At 41.1% G+C, this 21,813-nt stretch overlaps 1 long non-coding RNA gene across 1 annotated transcript in view; it reads left to right on the forward strand.

Moving 5' to 3' along the window:
* The window catches only part of LOC131482605 (uncharacterized), a 53,891-nt gene extending 32,862 nt beyond the window's left edge, over positions 1–21,029 (forward strand). Inside the window, exons 2-3 of the long non-coding RNA XR_009247153.1 lie at positions 4,883–4,940; positions 20,966–21,029. This is a non-coding gene — a long non-coding RNA (uncharacterized LOC131482605). The remainder of the gene's footprint in view (positions 1–4,882; positions 4,941–20,965) is intronic.
* Positions 21,030–21,813: the final 784 nt, after the last annotated feature.

A 21,813-nucleotide genomic window follows, 5' to 3' on the forward strand; every position in this document is an offset into this window, starting at 1 on the left:
CCCACACAGGTCCAGGGCCCCAAGGCTTTGGGCTGTCATGAACTGTTTTTCCAGGACACATGCAGGGAGATGAATGAGAACCAGGGCTGCCTGAATTAGAACCAGTGCCCATATGGTGTTTTGGCGCCTACATGGCGAGCACTTTAGCTGTGAGTATACCATGTAGGGCCCTACTTTTACTTAATCTAGATAAAGGCTTATTAATTTTGTCTTTTAAAAAATAGTTCCCAGTCTAGTATCTGTGCTGCCGAAGCGAGCACAAAAAAATCATTATTTCCATTGTCTTCAGTATTGTTTAGTATAGTTTATTCATTTCTTCACCAGTCATTATTTCTAATTTCCTTCTATGACTCCTGCATGGTTTTTTATTTCTCTAAGACTTTGAGATCAGTACTTAACTGGCTTATTTGACTTTTTGCTGTTGCTATTGTTCTTTAAGTGTTAGGCATCTAAAGTCATAACCTTTGGTTTCTATATTGCTCTGATGGTGGGTTTTTTCTCATTGGCAATAAGAAGTATTGTGGAAAATAAGAGTGTGCTGTGGTTGCCATAAAAATATACTACCAAATGTCTGTCCTGAATCACAGTAATTCATTTCTTGCATTTCTAATGGTTGAAAGTTTAAGAGCAAGGTGTTTATCAATTTGGATTCTGCTGAGGTCACTTCCTGGCTGACTCACAGCATCCATCTTGCTATACCCTCACGTGGTGTTTCCTGTGTCCATGTACATCCTTTTCTAAAGGAACCTAAGGCATTTTGAAACATTCTCAGTTAACATAGTTTCTGGTTAATACCTCTTTAAAAATACATATTTGAAGAAAACTCAAGATTTGATCAAGGCAGAGAGACTTAGTGATATTTGACAATAGAACTGGTACCTCCTTCCCGCATCATGACCAGGTCAAGTGCAACTGAGAACACAGCTCTCCTCCTGCTGACTGCCAGCAGATGACATCTCTGATGATTTTTCTATCCTCAGTTGCCTGTTGCCAGAACGATGCTCAGGCTGAGTGATGCTGAGAGGTATGGGCCCAGGGCCTGCTAGGGTGTCGAAGCTCCTGATTGATCCCGAGAACACCTAGATCCCATCTTCACCATATGCAGCGTCCACTGTGGGTGAATCTCTATAGAAGCAGCACATTTGCAGTGACTTTGGATTAGAAGTACTAAAGGTAATAAGGAGAAGTCCAGAGAGGACTGGACTTCTCTGCTTTTCCTCCTCTTTTTTTTTTTTAATATACATTCTGTTAAAATATACTTTTATTGAAAGGCAGCATTACAGAGAAAGAAGCAGAGACAGATAGGGATCTTCCATCTGGAGTTTCCCTCCCTAACTGTCCTCAATAGCTGAAGGTGGCTGGTGCTAGTTAAGAGCTTGGAGTTTATCCTAGCCCTCCATCATAAGCACAGGTGCTCAAGGACTTGGACCACCCTTACTTCTTTCCTAACCAGTAGAAGCAAGCTGGATTGTAAGCCGAGCAGCCCAAGTTGAAGCAGCACCCATGTGGATGACAGCACTGATGATGGATGCTTAGCCACAGGATGCTGGTGCCATCTTGTTGTGTGTTTTTGTTTTAGAGGCCAGGACAGAAAGCATGGAGAAAAATTACTCTCAGAAGCTGGTTTCCGACCCAGATTCTTGTCCCATATTAGATTATGTTAAAACTGAGAGCTAATGAGGCATGTATGACATCACAGGAAGTTTATCCAGTGATATGGATACCCATATTTTTTTTTAAAGATTTATTCATTTTACTACAGCCAGATATACACAGAGGAGGAGAGACAGAGAGGAAGATCTTCCATCCAATGATTCACTCCCCAAGTGAGCCGCAACGGGCCGGTGCGCGCCGATCCGATGCCGGGAACCAGGAACCTCTTCCAGGTCTCCCACACGGGTGCAGGGTCCCAATGCATTGGGCCGTCCTCAACTGCTTTCCCAGGCCACAGGCAGGGAGCTGGATGGGAAGTGGAGCTGCCGGGATTAGAACCGGCGCCCATATGGGATCCCGGGGCTTTCAAGGCGAGGACTTTAGCCGCTAGGCCACGCTGCCAGGCCCTGGATACCCATATTATCTTTCATGATTGCTAGCTCAGCATTTGGCTACCTCTAATTAGCAACTTCCTGGATAGACAGCAAAAATATCCCACCAAACTGGGTTTCTAACTATCCCTATGGGGGCATGGATAATATTCCTTATTTCTAGCTTTGACTAGACTCATCTGGATACCTGACTTTCCAAGTAATAATAATAATAATGATAATAATAATCTGTAACAAAAGAGTTCCTCCTTTCTAATTTTGGCTTGACTCAGCTTGGCTCTTGTAAGTGTCTGACATGAACCACCAGATGCAAGCTCTCTTTGCATTTCAAATAAATAAATAATAAATAAATAATAGTTAGTAGTTAGAAGCTATGTATTAGATCTAAGCATTCAATATAACTGAAATGTCTACTTGAACTTCACATCAGTGATGCCCCAGGGTGGACTTGTGCAGGCAGGTATAATGGAATCAGGCATGGTGTGTGAATTCAAACAAGGCACTCTGGATTGTGTTGGTCCCAAGCAGAAACTTTACCACCATGATCAATTCCAATAGGTTTTAGAAGGTAAAAATAGCTAAAAATTGGTGGTGGTGATGGTCATAATTGAAAAATAATGAATTTGATTTGTAAATTTCCTGGTGAGTTCTTATGTGTTTTTTAACACCTAAAAGGATGCAATAAATCATTTCAAAATTTTCAAGTGTATTTTGCTATGTCAAACTCCAATCCACAGTAAATGTGATTTTCCTCTCTAGGGCATTTTGCATTTGAATATAAATGTAACCATAAGGGATGGTCATATTTTAGGACATGAAGTACAGTGATTGTTTCAGGTCCTGAGTTTTTGGGGAAAGGGAACATTAATGTGCTTATCTTTTGAAGAATAGGTTATAACATGAATTAATTAATTAAAAAAAAACTACAATCAGGGCCTGGTATGCGGGCCTAGAGGCTTAAGTCCTCACATTAAACATGCCGGAATCCCATATGCATCAGTACTAATCCTGGCAGCCCCACTTCCCATCCAGCTCCTGCTTGTGGCCTGGGAAAGCAGTTGAGGTCGGCCCAAGGCCTTGTGATGCTGCACTCATGTGGGAGACCTGGAAGAATTTCCTGGTTCCTGGATTCACATCACAATAAACTGGCCAGTGCAGTCACTTGGGGAGTGAATCATCAGGTGGGAGACATTATGAAGAATATGGTCAGATACCTAAGGTACATAAGAACATTTTTGGTGGTAATGAGTCAAGAAGACTAACCTTTGGTGCTTGTGTTGTGGTGTAGTGTGTTAGATCACTTCTGGCCATACGGCATAGAATATTGCAGTAAGGGAAATCCCAGAGCCCATGGAATTGTATCAGAAAGTTAAATATAAAATAAAGGGAGAAAATAAAAGAAGTAGAATGCCCAAATATGTATAAAAATGTCAGTTGTAGAAGTGTCTTTGTGAAGTTTTCTGAATTGAATTTGAAATGTAATTCTTTATCACTCACCAAGATATATCCACAAATCAATTTAAAATGTTGTTCTAGATGCAGTATGTTTCTTTATAATCATTTTCAGAAATACTATGTATGTTTGAAAGGTAAATTGGGTTGAAGCACTCTCAAGATATCAGGGCCCTGCCATGCTTAATTCAGTAACAGGAATCCATCTAGGTTTCCCATGGGGTTCTTGGATCCCACCCACTGTGTTCCAGGCACAATAGCAGGATACTGCATTGGAAGTGTTAACATTGCCAGTAGGCATAAATAAGGCATTTGGGTATCAGATATGATCTATCCCAAACAGCAGCCCAGGTTCCTGCATCATGACATTCACTCATTCGAATCTAATGGTTTTCTTTTGCTGTTGACATAATGTAACTATTTAATGAGGTAAAATAAAAAGAGTTCTCAAACTATGTTGCTGTCATATTTATGGATGTCCTATTGGCTAAGGCAAATGAAATGGCAAAGTCAAGTGTTGTTGAGGGTTTAGGAACTGGGAAGTGTCATTGAAGACTGGGAAACTTTCATTTGGAACAATTACTAGAAAACTTTATAGATTAAATATTCTATTTAATTTTCATATATAGTTATAGGCAGAATTACTTTGAATGTAGAAATATTGAAATACTTAATACCATCCAGTTATTTTTCTGAAACATGCATTTTAGTGACTTTATGGTATTTTGTAATGTGAACAATACTTGTTGAAAAAATAAGTTAGTGCTTTGTAGTAACGTTATGACTTGTTTAATTTGTTAAAAATTTTCATTTGAAAGTCAAATTTACAGTAGCAGAGACAAAAAGATCTTCCATCTGCTGCCTCACTTCCCAGGTCAACACAGTGGCCGGAGCTGAGCCAAAGTAGAAGCCAGGAGCCAGGAGCTTCTTGTGAGTCTCCCATACAGTGCAGTCTCACGAGGTATTGGGCTGTGCTTGACTGCTTTCACAGGCCACAAGCACGGTGCTTGATGGGAAATATAGCAGCCAGGATATAAACCAGCATCCATATGGGATCCCTGTATGTTCATGGTGAGAAATTTAGTCACTGACCTACAATGCCAATCCCAGTAACATTATTTTTAAATGAAGAGTAATTGCTTGCATTGACCTAATGATTGCTTGATTTTAATCACTGCCAATTATTGAAATTATTGATACTGTTTCCAGGATGCCTCCTTGTCACTTGTAAGGCACTATTCTTGCCCAGGGAAACTGATGGCTTTTATTTTCCAGCCACTGTGTCTGCCTCCAAGTTGACGTTGCTTAGCACAGCAGGAACCACTGAAGAGGCTAGGAACAATCAAGACCAATGCATAACTCCCTGTCTCCACCTTCTCTTGCAGGTGTAGCCCTGCAGCCTGCTACATGCTTCCCAGGCTGGAGAACACGAACACACCTTCAGTAAGTTGTTTGTTTACTTCTCAGCTTGCTTTACATTGTGTTTGAGGATCATGATGATAGTTTTTAAACTAAAATGAAAAAAAATGTGAGAGAAAGAAGGTAAAATTTGATAACTAAACATTGGAACTATCAAAGCTGATTGAAACTTCCTCTCCAGGTGTTGTGTTAAAGATATATTTTAAAGATTTATATATTCCTTAAAAAGATTTATTTTTATTACAAAGGCAGATATACAGAGAGGAGGAGAGACAGAGAGGAAGATCCTCCTTTCCCAAGTGACTGAAATGGCCTGTGCTTGCCGATCCGAAGCCAGGAGTCCAAATACTCTTCTGGGTCTCCCACATGGGTGCAGGGTCCCAAGGCTTTCGTCCATCCTTGACTGCTTTCCTAGGCCACAAGCAGGGAGCTGGATGGGAAGTGGAGCTGCTGGGATCAGAACTGGCACCCATATGGAATCCTGACATGTTCAAGGTGAGAACTTTAGCCGCTAGATGACCGCAATTTGCCCTGTCTGATATATTCACAATAAGTTGACAGCGGTATTAAAATGAGTAAAACAGTGTAGGGATGTGTCAGTATGGTGGGATGAATGCATGTAATTACAGTTCACCTCATTCTAGTCCTGGCTACTCCACCCTTTCAATCCAGCCTCCTACTAATGCCTCTGAGAAGCATCTGGTGGTGGTATAAGTCCTTGCATATGTCCCACCCACATGTGAGATACAAGAGGGAGACCTGGAGTCAGTCTGACACAGACACAGCTAGTAAATGCATTCAGAAAAAAAATTGCACAAAACATCTGTTTTTCTGTCATTCTTCCTGTGAAGTGAATAGTGATATTGTAAAAGCAGTGTAAGTACCTTTTCATCTTGGTTCAAGGTTAGTTTTCCAGCAGTGGTATTTACATTATGCAAAATGCCAAATAACATAATTGTATAGCAGGTATGTTAAGAGTGGAAGGTTCAATGGGAAAATCAACCTGACTTTTGATTACCAGCTCTATTTTCTTTTAAAGATTTATTTATTTTATCACAAAGTCAGATATACAGAGAGGAGAGACAGAGAGGAAGATCTTCGATCTGATGATTCACTCCCCAAGTGAGCTGCAATGGCCGGTGCGTGCCGATCCAAAGCTGGGAACCAGGAGCCTTTTCTGGATCTCTCACGCGGGTGTAGGTTTCAAATGCATTGGGCCGTCCTCGACTGCTTTCCCAGGCCACAAGCAGGGAGCTGGATGGGAAGTGGAGCTGCCGGGATCAGAACCAGCGCCCATATGGGATCCATGGATCATTCAAGGCTAGGACTTTAGCCTCTAGGTCACACCCCCAGGCCTACCAGCTCTATTTTAACAATCTTTATGGCATATTTTGAGATAAAATGCTACACTGTTGCATGCAATGCCAGAATTCCATATAAGGACCAGTTAAGTCCCTGATGTTCGCCTTCTGATCTACTTCCCTGCTAATGTGCTTGGGAGATAGCAGAAAATGTCCCAGTTCCTTGGACACCTGCACCCCTGTGGAGGATCAGAATGGAGTTTAGGCTGCTGGTTTTGTCCTGGACTTTGCTGCCTCTTGTGGCCACAATGGAAGTAAACAAGTGGAGGGAAGATCTTTGGCTAGCTGGCTTTGAACATTGCTTTGTAACCCTCACTTTTAAGTAAGTAATTTTTTTTTAAAGGAATTAAAAAACACTATAGTTTATACTCTGTAAATAGGGGACTGTTTAGTTTCTTCTTTTTAAATTATTTTTAGTTTTAGTGATTTTTACATAGTTGTTTGGGTGGTTGGTCAAGGCTACAGGAAGTTAGATGAGATCATCATTTCCACATTCTCTCTTTTTTTTCTTCCTGTATCTGGGGGAAGGGAGGAGATAAAGGGAGAAGCTATACCCAGCCTCCCAACCATCCCATGATCCCTGATGTGGAGCATGCTCTGAGGGTGCTGCTCATGAGGTTTTGATAGTACAACAGAACTGAGTTACTGCCAATCTCGCCATTCCAAGCACAATGAAATCTGTCCAGAATCCACTGGTTGATACAGTCCATCTTAGAGTCTCCGTTTACCCACAAATTCACCTCCAACACTTGTCTGGGGTAATTGACTGGTTTCTTCTGTTCTTTGTACTCTGTCATGGTACCAAGTGTCTTCTACGTGCTCCAATGTAAAGCCATATCCTCCATGTGCAGCTGAATATGCTGTTCACTGCTCCATCAAAGCCACTGAGGAGGCCTGGCTCTGACAAATGCTCCCCTTGGTCAGTCTATGGAACTTGCAGTTCTCTCCATGGTTGTCGTTGTGAATCTAGTGAATCAGTTGGGGGAATCCCCAAAGAAACTTGATCTGATGTGATGAAGACCTGATTCTTGTGTGTGCATGCCAACAGAGGGTCCAACACATTCCATCACCCCAATCAGCTTATGCGCATGCTGGTGGTTGGTATTGCTGCATCAGATCTGTCTCCAGCCCTCTCTTCTGTACATACCAATGAGTGTTTTAGTCTATCAGAGAGATGTTCACTGTTTCCTTCATGGGCTCTCTCCCATTCCTGGATCTTGAACTCTAGGTGTTTCTGCAGTTTAGCTTGATAAAGTTTGCTCCCCTGCAATCCCTCTGCTGGAGCCTTCATCTGCTAGGTGATGCTGTGGCAAAGCCCATCCAACCCAACCTTCACCCACTCTGGCTTATGCACGTACCAGTAGGTACAGTCTGCCCACCTTGGATTTTCTCTGTTCCACTAAGCATGCAGGGCGACAGATGTTAAAGCCCTGCCTGGACTGGTTTGCCCAAATAAAAGCTTTCACATTCACCAGGAGGCTGAGCTCCCTGCAGCCCTCTACTCAGTTTGCCTGCTTTCCAGTGGGTCTCTTTTGTGATAGTTCTGTGCTGTGGCCCAGTCTGGCATAGCATAGTTTACCTCGGCATTTGCCATTGAGTGCTACAGCCTGGCCCAGCCCAGCTTGCTCCTAGTTCAAGCTCACACAGGTGGGAGCTACAGCCTAGCCAGTGCAACCAACTGCCAGTCCCATCCCTAATGTGAATTGTGTGGTGATGCGGCCCAATGTGACATGATTCACATACAGTTCTGTCTCTCAGATCTGCCATTGGGTGGTATGAACTGACTTAGCCTGATTTGCCCCAGAGCTGAGCCAAATGTATGCCCTTGGGTACCATAACCTGGCCTGGTCTAGGCTGCTCCCTGTCATGGTTCTTGCGTTCACCTGCAGGGACTATGTCCCAACGGAGAAATTGCACAAGCTCCTCCATGAGAACTTATTCCAGTGGGTTCAAGGTCTAACCCTACCTAGTCTATCTCCTGTCTTAGTAGGAACAGTGACCTTTCCTGATTGGTCCTCAACGCATTCTGTTTTTCTCTGTTGGGTATTACAGCCCAGCCCAAGGTGGTCCACCCCTAGACATAGTTAGTACATAGCTCAACAGGGAGAGGTATATCCTAGTCCATCCTACATTAAGCCTTGTTCTGATGAGCAGCAGCATGTGCTGGAGTCTAGCTCAGTCTGGCACACACCAGAGCTAGTCCACACTTGTGCCAAAAGAGACTGCAGCCATGTCCAGACCAGATAACATCCCCTATTCAGGCCCTCACACTCCCCCGTAGGAAACACAACCCAGTCAATGTGTCCCCTTAGCTCCCCAGCCAGGCCTGTTCCCAGCCATAGATCTTGCTTGTGCCAGTGGTTTTTCTGACCCAGCTGGGCATAGTCCCTCACCTGTCTTGGCCTTTGCTTTCAAATGCTCGAGCCTGGCCGGACCCAGCCTGCCCCAGTCCCAACTCTTGCTGGTGGGTACTGTAACCTGCACTGGCTCAGTCTCTACCCATCCTTAGGCCATGATAACTGGCAGGTGTGATAACCTAGCTGGAATGGTCCATGCTCCAGCCTGGTTTCTTCACTTGCTGGTGAGTTTAGATGTGCTTGGCCCTGCCTGGTCTGCCCTCTTGTACAACCAACCCACACGTTTGCCAACAGGTAGAGCTAACCTGCCCACCTTGCCCACCTTGCCCAACCCCCAGACCTGGATCATGTGTTCACCAGCAGGAGCTATGACCCAGCAGGAGAGTTTTCTAAGTTCTCCCACTCTGCCTACTCCCAGACCCAGATCTCACTCATGTCAGTGGGTGCTAGGCCCTTACCCGGCATAGCCTCCTCTCCATCTTGGCCTTGTGTGAGCTTATGAATGTTGTGGCCTGGCCTGCTGAACACCCTCTATTAGGATGCATATGCTGGTGCTGGAGCCTGGACCTGCCTGGATTATTCTTGGTGTCTGTATCCTCAAATGTTGACAGGTTCTATGATCACACCTAGCTCAACCCATCACCCTCCCAGCTCTTGAGCTAGCCAGTGGGACTTGTATTTCCACAGGTTTAGGCCCACATATCCCCCACAGAATCTATCCCTGGACCGGGTTCTCACACGCTGATGTCAGGGCCCTGCCTAATATGACCAATCCCTGTTTCAACATTCAGTCAGGCAGTGGGATCTAGCCTTGTCTGACAGATCCCCAGCCCTAACTTTTGCATGGACTAGCATGTGGTGGTCAGCAATATTCCTTACTAAGAATCCCTACTCAGGACTCCCATATGGGCTGGTGTATCAGTCTGACCCATACAGTGCTTCTAGTCTCTTCCCTTCAAACCACCATTTCTCAGTTCCCTCAATTTCCTGTAAGTGCAGTTGCCCTGTCACTGGGAATCCCTCAGGATTTATTTCTTATCTACAAATACAGTGGTCTTATCCATGAATGTCCCTAGGTAACAATTCTACACCCCAAGACTCTAAAGCTTGCCTCTGGGTGAAGCTAGCAGGTGAAGCCTGGTGCCAGTTGGTGTTTTGGCTGCCTACAAGCCCAGGATTCACTCAGCACTTGGCATCAATGGCTGTTGCTAGAACTATAAGTATTGAATCCAAGCTGACTCAGACACCCCTGGCAGGCACCACACTGCTGGCAGCTCCATTAACACAGCCTTGAGGTCCCTCCCACATATCTTAAAAAAAAAATAATAAAACAAAAGGAGAAAAAGAATATGCAACTATGCTGAAACACTGGTATAGTTAACACATATTTGGCATTAGCCAGACCCAGGATGCCCAGCAGCTCTTAGTTGATTTTCTCCCACCTGTGTAACACTTACCTACGTACAATGCAAAACCACAGCTGCCAAGAGTTGTGGTGTTTCCTATCTTCTTAATAGATTTTAGTGTAAAGGGATGATTCTGATTTCTAAAAAAAAATGCAGTGAATTTTGATCAATATGTATGTGAAAAATATCATAGGGTACAGTGTTTTATTTAAGTATATGCACAACATCAGATGAGTAAACCCAGGCTTTCCGTGTGTGTGTGTGTGTGTGTGTGTGTGTGTGTGTTACACCACACGGGGTCCTCCGTTCCAGTTGCCTTATCATTGTGCACTGTAGTGACCACGCACTGGAATGGAACACTGGATCTTGTTCCTTCTGTCTCTCTTTGCTACCTTTCTACCTCCTTCCTGTCCCTGGTCTTCACTATTACCAACCTGTAGCAATCACAGTTCTAAGTTTGCAGCTCTTTTTTAGCATTTGTATATGATAACATGTTAGTTTTTTCTACATTTGCCTTATTTTATTTCACTACATCCGTTTTCATCTATTTTGTAACAAATAAGAATTTGTTGTTTTTAATGACTGAATGTAGTCTCTTGGCATTCATTAGGTTTTACTATTAATAACATCAGAGGAACAAATGAAATCTACAATAAAAATTAGCTTAGTATCTTTTTAGTATACTAATTTAGTCTATTTTTATTTCTGTGCCTTTTATTTCCTTACCTTGTCTACTTTTGTATGAATATTAAATTACATAACAATAAACAGTAGTCATTCTAATTTGGTTAAGTATCTTAGAGGGAATGCTTTTGGTTTTTTGGCATTGAGTTTTGTAATGGCTATAGGTTTGTTATCTGTAGATACTATTTTATTGAGGCCTATTTCTGTGTACCTCAACTGAGGTATATTTGGATATATTTATATATTTAGATTTCACAACTTACATATATGTTTTTATGAAATAAAGGTAGAAATTCTGTGAGTGCTTTTTTTTATTTTCTTTATAAAAAACATCTTTATTTGCTTCAAAAACACAAGACTTCTTATACAATAAAGCATAAGCATGTTTCATCTACAAAGTCAGAATATCTTCCTCATGGAACATGCAGAAAGAAAGGAAAAACACACACATGACAAAGTACTCACAGATTACCTCTAAAATAATTAAGACTTTCAGCCAGAAAAATTAATCTTTTGAAAACAAAAGTATAACAATAACAAAAAGCCATATTTCATACCTGGTACTAACAGTAAGCATTCATAGTACAAAATTATCTATTAAAATCAAATTCCTATATATTGAAAGTATTAATATCATCAAAATACCCATCGTACTTAAAGCAATTTACAAGCTTATTGCAATCTCTAAATACCAAAGGCATTTTTTTTCTCATATCTAGAACATTGTTTTAAACTATTTTTCGGATCGACATCATTTCATAACAGCCACATCAATCACAGCATGAATAAAAACAGCAACAACGTCAACAACAAATTGTAACACCTTGATTAAGTAATGTGCCACTGAGTAGGCAGCACATGCTTAACTAAAAGGAAACACAGAAGTCTCTTAGGAACTTGTGAGTGCTTTCTATAAGATAATTTTAATTATGCTTGTCCTTCATCTTGTTTATGTGAAATATTTGGTTATTGATTTTCATTTATTGGCCCATTTTCTACATTCTCTAGTTAGGTGCACCTTGGTTAGCACATGTGAGCTTATTGATGTGATGTATCATTTATTTTACATGTTTTATAGGAATGTTTTTATTAAAGATTTTATTTAATCCAAAACTAGATATATGGTGTGGGGGAAAGACTTAGATTAAAATGCTAGGTCTGATGGTTTCCTCCCCAAGTGGGGAAGCGTGGGCTGCTGCATTATAACTGGTGACCATAAGGGATCTTGGTGCATGCAATACAAAGACTTTAGCCACAAGGCCACCACCCTGGGCCCTATGATAAGAATTTTACAACTATTTTATCAGGTATGTTGGCCTATGACTTTTTAATGATTTTAAACTAGATTTCTGGACTATGAGCAATTATTCCAGAAGAAGCATTAAGTAAATATATACAGAACTAATTGTACAGCAATGGAGATTGTACTTTTACTGAGCAATTCCATTCTTTTTTTATCCTATTAAACAGTCATAGTTGAAGATCTCCCTCTGCTGATTCAGTCTTGTTTAGGAATCCAAGTATTGTTAGGCTCAACATAATTATGAAATTGTTTTCTTCATTTTAATTTTTACAGTAATACTAGAAAATTTGGTAGAATTTTGTAGTGAAGATACGAAGTGTTGACCTTGGGTTTGAAGAGATTTATTCCTGATTCATTGTTAATTGCCAGTTTTTTCAAGTTTTTTGATGTGTTTCTGATTCAGTTTATAGCCTAATGCTAAGTATTCAGAAATTAAGCCTTTTTGTGATTTGTTTGTTTATAACTACTGTTGACAGTCCCTAGCGATCCATTACACATCCATTTTTCCAGTCAAGATTTATTTTCTCAGGCCTGGCATGGTGGCCTAGCGGCTGAAGTCTTCACCTTGAACATGCAGGGTTCCCATAGGGCACCGCTTCTAATCTTGTCGAAGCCACAACTCATCCAGCTCCCTGTTTGTGGCCTGAGGATGCAGTGGAGAAAGCCTTGGGATCCTGCACCCACATTGGAGACCTGGATGAGATTTCTGGCTCCTGGCTTCAGTTTGGTGCAGTGCCGGCCATTTTGACCACTTGGCTAGTGAATCATTGGATGGAAGATCTTCCTGTCTATCTCTTCTCTCTGTATAACTGACTTTGCGATTAAAAAAATCGTTTCAAAATAATTTTACCCATATACAAGGCAGAACTATAGAGAAAGAGGAAGAGTTAGAGAGATCTTCCTTCTGCTTTATCCCTTTCCAAGTGACCACAATGGTTAAAGCAGGACCAGGTTGAAACTTCTTCCCAGTTCTCTCCTATCAGTACAGGGAATCAAGCACTTGTAACATCCTCTGCATTCCCACATGCACTAGAAGGGAGCTGGATCAGAAATAAAGCAGCTGGGCCTCAGCAGTGGCCTAGTGGGTAAGTCCTTGCTTTGCACATGCTGGGATTCCATATGGGTGCTGGTTCTAATTCCTGCAACCCCACATCTCATCCAGCTCCTTGATTGTAGCATGGGAAATCAGTGGAGGATGGCCCAAAGCCATGAGACCCTGCATGTGTGGGAGACCCGGAAGAAGCTCCAGGCTCCTGGCTTCAATTTGGCTCAGCTTGGACAATTGTGGCCACTTGGGGCATGAATCAGCTAATGCGTAATCATCGTATCTGTCTCTCCTCCTTTTTTTTTTTTTTTTTAAATATCAGGCTTTTCCATAGAAGTAGATAGATGTTTATTTAAAAAGAAGAGAAAGAGAGAAAAATGCAGCAGCCAGGACTTAAGGTGGGATCTACATGGGAAGAATATATCCCAAGCAGTGGCAGAACCCACTTTGTCCAGACAGCCCTGATCCACTGTACTTCTGTGATATCAATTGTAATATGTTTCTCTTTTTTTTGATGTTATATACTTGAGCCTACTTTTTGCTTAAACTAGCAAAAGTTTTACTGATTTTGTTCTCCTTTTAAGAACAATGAATGCTTCCTTTATTTTCAGTATTGCTGAATATAGTTTTTATTTCTTCATTAATCTTTATTTTGAATTTCCTTTTTCTACACCTAGACTTGGCTTCTTATTTTTGTGAGATTTGGAGATCAGTACTTAGGATGCTTATTTTATATTTTTGTTGTTATAGTTCAGGTGTTGACCATGTAAAGTCAAAACTTTTGATTTCTATATTTCTCTGATGATGGATGGTTCTTTCTCATTAGCAATAGGAAGTATTGTTACAAATAAGAGTGTGCTTTGGTTGCCATAAATATATACTATAGAATGTGTGTCTTGAATCACAGTAATTCATTTCTTATGGTTCTTTTTTAAATTCTATTTTGATGATGTTTACACAGTTGAGAAGGGAGCATGCATGCACATGTGGATTCTGATTAAGCTAGGAAGGATTGAGAGTTAGGGGAAAGAGGATGAGACCATTGTTTTCAAATTTTGTTCTTCCTATGTCTTAGGGATAGGAGAAAGAAGGAGAGAAGCCACTCTCAGAGTCCCAAAAATAGAACCTTGGCTTGTGGAATAGCCATCTTTTTTTCCAGGTTCCCTGATGTAGAGCATGCTCTGAGGGTTCTGTTCAAGTGATTTCCATAAGAAATCCTTTCAAGGTCGATTGGTTGACATTCCAACTAGAGTTTCCATTGATGTCAATACTTGCCTGGGGTAGTTATCCAATCTGTTCTGCCCTCCTTCTTCTGAAGGCTCCAACAGACTGCCATATCCGCTATGTGCGTCTGAGCATGTTCATTCAGCAAATGAGGCCCAGTTCTGACACATGCACTCCAAGTTTAATGCACAGATTCCACATAGTTCCACATTTTTGTAGTTCTGCGTTCATTGGTTCAGTAATGGTGATCCCAGAAGAATCATAGACATATTTGTTTACTTGCCAGTCCAGGGTCCAGCTCATGTGTCACCCACATCAGCCTACCACACACTGGTAGTTGCAGCTGCTGGATAAGTTTTGTCTCTAGTTCCATCTCTTATGCAAATCAGTGGATGCTGTGGTGGAGCACAATCATATCCATCCCACATTCAGCTCTCATGTACACCAGTTTCGAACTGCATCCCAGTCACAGTGACACCTAATAACCCATATTAGGCCTGCCCCAGCTATGGTTCCTTTGCATGTTGTTTTGAGCAGTAGACTGCTCTTTGCTGCAGCCTGGATCAGTGTGTCCTGTTCCCAATCCTAATATTTATGAGTGTCAGAGGGTTCCATGGTCATGTGTATCTCAGCTCTTTACAACTCTCAGCTCTTGAGCCAACCAGGAGAAATTAGTTCCACAGGTTGAGCCTACGTATTGCCCCCAGACCTAGTTCTTTTTTTTTTAATGATTTATTTATTTTATTACAAACTTAGATATACAGAGAGGAGAAGAGACAGAGAGAAAGATCTTCTGTCCGATGATTCACTCCCCAAGTGAGCCCCAATGGCCGGTGCATGCCAATCCGATCCTGGGAACCTGGAACCTCTTCTGGATCTCTCACGCGGGTGCAGGGTCCCAATGCATTGGGCCGTCCTCAACTGCTTTACCAGTCCACAAGCAGGAAACTGGATGGGAAGTGGAGCTGCTGGGATCAGAACCAGCGCCCATATGGGATCCTATGGGATCCTGGGGCGTTCAAGGTAGGACTTTAGCTGCTAGGCCACTCCTCCAGGCCCCAGACCTATTTCTTTTGCATACCTGTTGGTATTATGACGCAGCCTAGCATTATCTGCCCCTTCTATGAAACTTATTGGCAGTAGTGTAATCTTTCCCTGCCAGACAGTCCCCAAGCCCTGCCTTAAGTGTGCATTGGTGGGTGGTGGTAGTCCATGTTAATTATCCCAGCTCAGATACCCATGTGGGCATGTGTACTCGTCTGACCCAGAAATTTCCTCAGTTATAGCTTCCAAACCACTAGATATTAGCCCCCTCATTTACCTGCAAGTAAAGTGGCTTTTGTCAATAGAAGTTTTCCAGAAGTCATTCCTTAGCTGCAACATACTCCACCGTGGTCCTGCCTCCCACACATGCCCTTACCCCTTCTGCTGAGTAATCCACAGTTCCTGCTTCTGGGAGTCAAGCATCCCAGCCTAGCTGCTTAAATGTAGCTGCAGACATCCTGGCCTGGGCTGAGAGTGTAAACGTGACCTTGGATGCACTGTCAGTTCTTGGCTGGTGGTGGGAAGTGTATAGCCCAGCCTGGCTGCTTAAAGATGGCTTGATCCATTCTGGCCTGGGATAGGTGCCAAACTGGACCCTAGACCACACTGGCTGACTTTGGCTGAGGTGAGGGGCACAACATAGTCTGGTTGCTTAAAGGAAGCTTGATCCATCCTGGCCTTGGCATGTGCACCAAAGGAACTCTAGTACCATTGGCCACTTTTGGCTAGTTGGGGGAAGGACAGAACAGTGCCTGGCTGCTTAAAGGCAGCTTGAGCCATCCTTGCCTGGGTTGTTTTAATGAAGGACATTGCAATGGATATAAAATGGTATATCATTGTGATTGCCATTTTCATTCATTTAATGATCAATCATGCTGAAAATCTTTTTGTGCTAATTAATTGGCCTTTTGGTTATCTTCTTTGTAGAAATATTTTTAGTTCTTTGTCCATTTGGGTATCTGTTTTTATTGCTTTTGAGTCTCAGGGATTTTCCTGAGAACATGCCTGAGGCTACCAGGGGATGCGGTGTCATTGTTCTTGGGCTGCGAGAACCACCAGGGACAGTCTGAGGGATCATATCCATTTATTATAATGTGAGCAGAACTCATTTTCACCAGGAAAAGGGACAGCAGAAGGGCAGTCTCAGACAGCCCTCCCACACAGCAATAACACTGTAATAGACTAGAAGGCATGTCTATCCCTTTAGAGCCTTCAATCAAGTCACAGGTCAAATATTGCAAACATGACTCTAAGCCATGCCTCAGGGTCATAGACAGGGGGGCTGTTAGTCATCCCCACCAGGTAGCATTTGATTTAACAATCATATACTGTAATACATGCTTATTTAATTTGTGACTGATGCACAAATTAAATGAAGATTGTGCTGTAACTCTACCATGAGTTGACCTTAATAACCTTATCAGTGTCACAGCTATGTTTACTGTGGTGTAATAATTCTTAAAACCAGTCCACACTGAATGTGCTGTAGTGTGTGAAGAGGAGTGAAATCTTGATGACTACAAATCAACCAATAATGCCATTTGTTAAGGTACAATTTGTTAAATGTGTTTTCTAATTTATTTTGATTGGAAATTGAGATTTACAGAGTGAAGGAGAGACAGATCTTCCAACCACTGGTATAATCCCAAAGTGGCTGCAATGGCCGGAGCTGCCAGAGCTGCCAGAGCTGAACCTATCTGAAGCCAGGAACTTATTCCAGATTTCCCACTCAGGTGCAGGGTCCCATGGCTTTGGCCTCCTTCTACTGCTTTCTGAGGCCACAAGCAGGGAGCTACATGGGAAATGACCAACAAGAATATGAACCAGTTCCATTGGAAGAAGAAATAGAAAATTTGGAAACAGTGATCACATCAACTTTTCTCTAAGCCTTAAACCTTCCTACCCTGATCATTTGTGTAAACTTCATCCACAATAAACAAAGAAAATTCCCATATATATATATGTGTATATATGTATGTTTTGGAAAAGCAGATATACAGAAAGAAGGAGATACAAAGATTCTCCATCTGCTTTCACTCTGAAAAAGTTGCAATGGAAGGAGCTGGGCTGATGAGAAGCCTGGAGGTTCTTTGGGGCCCACCACACAGATTTAGGGTCCCAAGGCTTTTGGCTGTCCTTTATCACATTCCAACACCACAGCAGGGTGCTGCCTAGGAAGCACATTAGCCAGGACACATACTGGCCACCTACATGGCATCCCGGTACATGCAATGTGAGGCCTTTCACCCCTTGGCTATTGTGCCATGCCCCTTTTCCAATTTCTCTATATCTGGTTTTCAAATAAATAAATTATTCTAAAACAGGGAAACAAAAAATTCCAAATCTAAACGAAAGTCGTGTTCCATTAGGAAGTATTAGGTTTTTGTTTTTTTGGTTTTTTTCTAGAGATATTGTAATATGAGCTTTTTGGATTGTTAGTGTCTCTATATTACTCTTTTTTTCTTTTTAAAGATTTATTTTTATTGCAAAGTCAGATATACAGAGAGGAGAAGAGACAGACAGGAAGATGTTCCATTCCATGATTCATTCCCCAAGTGACCACAACTGCCGGAGCTGCGCCAATCTGAAGCCAGGAGCCAGGAACTTCTTTCTGAGTCTCCAAGTGGGTACAGGGTCCCAAAGCTTTGGTCCATCCTCAACGGCTTTCTCAGGCCTCCATCAGGGAGCTGGAAGGGGGAAATGGTGCTGCCAGTATTAGAACTGGCAGCATATGGAATCCCATAACGTTCAAGGCAAGGTGATAGGCCACCACGCCTGGCCCTCTGTATCACTCTTAATAATTTGTCAAATATCAGGACACAGGAAGTTCCATGTGTTGTTCAAATTGGCAACTTTATCTTTCAAGCTTCTTGTGACCTTAACAATATACACCCTCTGTTCAGTAAAGAGATGATCAAAGGACCTCAGTAGATAGTTCTCAAAATGAAGCCATTTGGGAAATGTAAATCAAAATCACAATGAGATATCTCAACCCTGTCAGAATGGCTATTATTTGGAAGAAACTGGCAAAAAATACTGGTGAGGAAGTAAAAATGGGAACTTTTATATATTGCTGATGGAGTTGTAGATTAAGTCAACACGTGAAAAATAGTATAAAATTTCCTAAAGGTTTAAAAATAAGATTGCTGGGCTCAGAACAGTGAACTAGCAACTAAATTCCTCTCCTTGAATGTGCCGGGATCCCATATGTGCACCAGTTCTAAGCCCAGCAGCCTTGCTTCCCATCCAGCTCTCTGCCTGTGGCATGGAAAAGTAGTCTAGGTTGGCCCAAGGCCTTGGGACCCTGCACCTGCATGGGAGACCTGGAAGAGCTCGTGGTTCCTGGCTTTGGATCAGCACAGCGCTAGCCATTGAGGCCACTTGGGCAGTGAATCATTGGATGGAAGACCTTCCTCTCTGTCACTCTTTTTCTCTGTATATCTGACTTGGCAATAAAAATAAATAGACCTTTTAAAAAAAGCTTAAATAAAATAAAAAAAGATTAAATTTCATTAAGATTGCTGTACATTTGCAATCTCACTACTAGTTGTATTTTCAGTTATAAACACAATGTATGAAAGGAATACCATCTTTTTAATAGCAGCACTATTCATAATACACAAAATGTGGAATGAATTGAGGTGTCGATCACTAGATAGTTGAATAAGGAAAAGCACATGTGTACAACAAACTGTTGTTCAGCTGTGAAAACAAAATTCTGTTTATTATATCAAAATGTGTGTAACTAGAGTGCAAGATGTTAAGTGAAATATCCTAAATACAGGGCCTGGCACTGTGGTCTAGCGGCTAAAGTACTTGCCTTGAACACCCCAGATCCCATATGAGCGCCGGATCTAATCCCGGTAGCTCCACTTCCCATCCAGCTCCCTGCTTGTGGCCTGAGAAAGCAGTCAAGGATGGCCTAAAGCTTTGTGATGCTACACCTGCGTGGGAGATCTGGAAGAGGTTCCTGGTTCCTGGCTTCGGATTGGCACAACACCGGCCATTGCGCTCATTTGGGGAGTAAATAAAGATATACAAATATGATATTTTGTTATGTAGAGTAGCTTAAAGAATCACAAGCAGCAACAATAAAGGTGGGGAAGAAACAATGGTATATATAGGTATTGATGCAAACATGATTTGTTACATTTGATTTATATCTTTGTCACACAGTGAATGATGATATCCTACTGTAGTTTAAATGATATGTGTTTGTAAATTGTATGATTGAAATGTATCTTTTCATTTCATTATATTTATAGTGCTTACTTATCAAATTGGTCATTTTGCTATGCTTTGAATTACTCAAAAATTAAAATCTTGAGTACAATGTGAATTTAAAACATGTTATTTCAAATGCTTTAGAGAGTAACAGGGGAAAAGGGAAGATTCAAAAGAAGTATCATACTGTTAAATGTATATCTGCTACATTAGCTGTTTTTATGTTAAAATTAGTAAATGAATTACTAGAACAAAAGGTAAACCCAGATGATTGGTAAATGCTAAAGGGCTTCCAGAATATTTTTTAAAAAAAGGATTTGGTTTGTTACAGCATGGCATTTGTCTTATATGTAAATCTTCTGCTCCGCTGGCAGGCTGTGACTAGCTGACACCAACTAATTCTCAGAAGAAGATAGTTCTTTATGAGACTATCATTTGTTTCCCTCCTAAGCTGTAGCTTGCTATGTAGAAATTAAAACTTCAGTTTAATTATGCTATTCCAAAAAAAAAATAAGGCAAAAACAAAGTAGAAAGCTTTAATATGTGCATACTCAAAAGCAAAAAATCATATATATATTTAATTCCAGTATAAGTTGAAGGAAATATTTACTCATGCAAGTAAAGTTTGAAAATGTTTTCAGTATTTCATTATTTCACTTTGAAATAAGAAAATGGAATTTTATTATTGCTTTATAATATTTTTAAGTATCTCAGTATGTATGAGGAAATCATTAGTAAACTACTCAATAATTTTCTCATTATCTTGTGCAATATTAAACATTTATCTTACTATCTAATCTAGCATGTTATTTAGCTCATGTGTATCTAAAGAATGCACAATGAACTCATTTTATGCTTATTATAGCAAACAGTCTGATACAGAATAAGAATGGAATTGTAGCTTCAGAATTGCAAACAAGATACAGGACAAAAGGTTTTGTTTTTACCTTGTTGCCAGATAGATTGTAAATTAAGCTGCATTCCTAGAAGATGAAAATTGAACACACCGAAAAAAATTAAACTATCTTAGTTTTATAGTTAATATTTCAGCTCAGTGTCAATATGGTTACTTATTTTAGTTGAAAAGTAGAGTGGCAATAAAGGAAACACAGAGTGATAACTTCCACTTGGAGAGCTATTCTAGCAATGCCTTCAACAGTTCATTAGGATGAGAATCTTTAGAGAAAACAACCTTTACGAGAAAGAGGAATATTCTGTTGTAGTTTTGGAATTGCAAAAGTAATACAGCGCAAGATATTTTCTTTTAACTGTTACTTTGTGAAACTGTATGATTTGTAAATTAAACTACATCCATAGAAGTTGCAAATTAAATATACAGAAAATGTGCTGTCAGTGTTTCTATTTAATGATCCAGAGCTGAGGAGACATGTGCTGTTACAGGTGTTGGTGTTATTTGAAGATGTGGCTGTGGACTTTTCCCAGGAAGAATGGCAGACAATGGACAGTACTCAGCGGACCCTGTATAGGGAGGTGATGCTTGAGACCTATAACAATCTGCTGCCCTTGGGTGAGTGAAGTTCTGTCATGCTAAGCAGAACACTTCTGTGTAGTTTTCTAATGAAAGAGAAGTTTAAAAGGTGTAGTAGTTGGTAGGACTAGTGGGGATTTGGAAAATCTGCATCATTCTCCATTAACAGGGTGACAAAGTCTGATGTGATCTTCAAATTGGAGCAAGAATCAGCACCATGGACAGTGGAGAAATCTGTCAAGCTGAGACTTGCAGGTCGGTCAGCAGGGAAGTTGATACTTCTTTCAATAAATTTTGACTGGAATTATATTTGAGTTTTACTTTGAATTTGTTCCAGAAGGACAACTGGTGAGACACAGTCATTCTAGAGTCTCCATGTATAGGTTTATTCTAGCAATTTGCCAGCCTGTCACCATAAATCTGGAAGTGTATACGGGTCTTTTCACAATCCCAAACACTTGAATCACAGCTGCCATCTCCCAAGATATATTTTTAGGAGGTTGTATTTGAATCAGAGTAGCCAGGAAAAGACAAACTAGTGCTAAGATAGGATGTAAGATACCCCAAGCCTTATTTTCAATTTTTATACCATATTTTCTGTCATATCCCACATTACGGGAAATAACGCAGTCTCAACTAATTGAAATCTTTACTTAAAAAATGGGTATTATGTTAAGGCATTAATAGATGAGATGTAATGCCTATTTGATAATGCTCACAAATGTCCACATTTTACTAATATTAAGATGTGCTGTATCTA

The sequence above is a fragment of the Ochotona princeps genome, chromosome 19 (genome assembly GCF_030435755.1).
Source record: "Ochotona princeps isolate mOchPri1 chromosome 19, mOchPri1.hap1, whole genome shotgun sequence".
NCBI lineage: Eukaryota > Metazoa > Chordata > Mammalia > Lagomorpha > Ochotonidae > Ochotona > Ochotona princeps.